Genomic DNA, 2,500 nt, shown 5'->3' on the forward strand with positions numbered 1-2,500 from the left:
CTTTCCCTTAAGGTACTTGTCCGCTATCGGTCTCGTGCCAGTATTTAGCCTTAGATGGAGTTTACCACCCGCTTTGGGCTGCATTCCCAAACAACCCGACTCCGAGAAGGCCTCGCCCCGGCGCGCCGGGGGCCGCTACCGGCCTCACACCGTCCTCGGGCAGAGCCTCCATCAGAAGGACTCGGGCCCCCACCGGGCGGCGCCGGGCAAAGCGACCTTCTATACGCCACATGTCCCGCGCCCTCCGCCGGGCGGGGATTCGGCGCTGGGCTTCTCCCTCTTCGCTCGCCGCTACTGAGGGAATCCTTGTTAGTTTCTTTTCCTCCGCTTAGTAATATGCTTAAATTCAGCGGGTCGTCTCGTCTGATCTGAGGTCGTAGTCGAACGGGGTTAGAGGCGGGGGCGACGGATCGCCTCCCGTCATCGGGGGTCGGCCGTTAACCCCGCGCCTCGCCGGGCGCACGACTCCTACGCGGCCGCGCGGTGCGTCGCGGCGGACTGCGCGGCGGGGGACGGATCCTCCATCGGCAGCCGCCGCGGGCCCCTGCGGCCGCGCGGTGGTCGGGCCCGTCGAGGGCGCGGGCGGTCGGGTCTATACTTAGGGGGACGAGGGCCGTGCCGTCCGCCCCCCCCACCCCCATTTCCCCGTGCGGGGAGGGAAGGTGGGGGGGGTAGGCCGGCGGTGGCCCGCGACGCCCCAACCGCGGGAGGGGGGCGCCCGTGGGCGCCCCGATCCCGATAGATGTACAAGCGACGCTCAGACAGGCGTGGCCCCGGGAGGGACCCGGGGCCGCAAGGTGCGTTCAAAGTGTCGATGATCAATGTGTCCTGCAATTCACATTAGTTCTCGCAGCTAGCTGCGTCCTTCATCGACGCACGAGCCGAGTGATCCACCGCTGAGAGTCGTACGTTTGGTTTGCGGTTTTGGCCAACATTCAGAGAAGGGGTTAAAAAGGGGGATAACGGCGCCTCCGGGCGCTCCTAGCCCCCCCCGCCCCGCCGGCAGGCCGGGGGGGGACTTCGGAGACATTGAACCCCCCGCTCGCCGCCGAAGGTGGCGAGAAGGTTGGGTACCCGGCGACTGGGGGTAAGGTTCCGAGGTCGGCCAGGTCGCGATGGCACCGGCGGGGGAGTGGTCCCCGACGCCGGCCGCGGCCCGGCCTGGACTATGGGAGCGTTGACAAGGCGGACGGGACGTCGACGACCGCGCGGACGCGCGGGGTGGGGCGGTCGGGGAACGCCGACGGGCGCCTGACCGGGGGGGGGGGCCGGCGGGGGCCGGGCGGGACGCGGGGAGCGGCCGGCCGCGCGACGACGCGAACCGACATACACCCCGCGCCCGACACCGTCCTCCTGACCTTCCTCCCCCCCCCGCGACGCCCGCGGCGCACCCGCCCGCCGCCCCGCGGCCGCGCGGCCGCCGCCGCCCGCCGCCTATCGGCGTTTCTCACGCTTCGGACTCGGGGGGCCGGGGCGCGGCGGGGAGCGCCCCGGCGCCGCCGCCGACGGCACCGCGGGGTCGGGCCGCGGGGGCTGGGGGCCACGTGCCCCCGCCCCGCGCCTCTCCCCGCGGGCCGCCTTCGACGTCGCCGCCGCCGCCGCCGCCGCCGTCCTCCTCCGCCCGTGTGTTCGCTCTGGACTCGGGGGGCCGGGGAGCGCCGGGGTGCGCCGGCGCCGCCGCCGACGGCACCGCGGGGTCGGGCCGCGGGGGCTGGGGGCGCTTACGGGTCGGGGCGGGGGTGTAGGCGACCGGCCAAAGACCGGCACCGTACCCCCCGCCCGTCTCCTTCACGCCCCCGCCCCGCGCCTCTCCCCGCGGGCCGCCTTCGACGTCGCCACCGCCGCCGCCGCCGCCACCGCCGTCCTCCTCCGCCCAACCGTTTGCATCTGTTCGCTCATGACTCGGGAGGCCGGGGCGCGCCGGGGTGCGTCGGCGCCGCCTCCGACGGCACCGCGGGGTCGGGCCGCGGGGGCTGGGGGCCACGTGCCCCCGCCCCGCGCCTCTCCCCGCGGGCCGCCTTCAACGTCGCCGCCGCCGCCGCCGCCGCCGCCACCGCCGTCCTCCTCCGCCCATCCGTTTGCATCTGTCCGCTCATGACTCGGGAGGCCGGGGTGCGCCGGCGCCGCCTCCGACGGCACCGCGGGGTCGGGCCGCGGGGGCTGGGGGCCACGTGCCCCCGCCCCGCGCCTCTCCCCGCGGGCCGCCTTCGACGTCGCCGCCGCCGCCTCCGTCCTCCTCCGCCCATCCGTCCGCTCCGAACTCGGGAGGCCGGGGTGCGCCGGCGCCGCCTCCGACGGCACCGCGGGGTCGGGCCGCGGGGGCTGGGGGCCACGTGCCCCCGCCCCGCGCCTCTCCCCGCGTGCCGCCTTCGACGTCGCCGCCGCCGCCGCCGTCCTCCTCCGCCCATCCATCCGCTCCGAACTCGGGAGGCCGGGGTGCGCCGGCGCCGCCTCCGACGGCACCGCGGGGTCGGGCCGCGGGGGCTGGGGGCCACGTGCC

At 76.1% G+C, this 2,500-nt stretch overlaps 2 non-coding genes across 2 annotated transcripts in view; both read right to left on the reverse strand.

The window, feature by feature from the left end:
* Positions 1 to 377, reverse strand: part of LOC147185403 (28S ribosomal RNA) — a 4,301-nt gene extending 3,924 nt beyond the window's left edge. The window contains exon 1 of the ribosomal RNA XR_015099585.1: positions 1 to 377. This exon is cut by the window's left edge and continues 3,924 nt beyond it. This is a non-coding gene — a ribosomal RNA (28S ribosomal RNA).
* Positions 378 to 751: 374 nt separating this feature from the next.
* On the reverse strand, positions 752 to 905 carry LOC147185404 (5.8S ribosomal RNA). Its single transcript, XR_015099583.1, has one exon. It is a non-coding gene; the product is annotated as a 5.8S ribosomal RNA (ribosomal RNA).
* Between the last annotated feature and the right edge of the window lie 1,595 nt (positions 906 to 2,500).

This window comes from Hippocampus guttulatus, unplaced genomic scaffold (genome assembly GCF_054856545.1).
Source record: "Hippocampus guttulatus isolate MCC_2025c unplaced genomic scaffold, RoL_Hgut_1.0 HiC_scaffold_151, whole genome shotgun sequence".
Lineage (NCBI taxonomy): Eukaryota > Metazoa > Chordata > Actinopteri > Syngnathiformes > Syngnathidae > Hippocampus > Hippocampus guttulatus.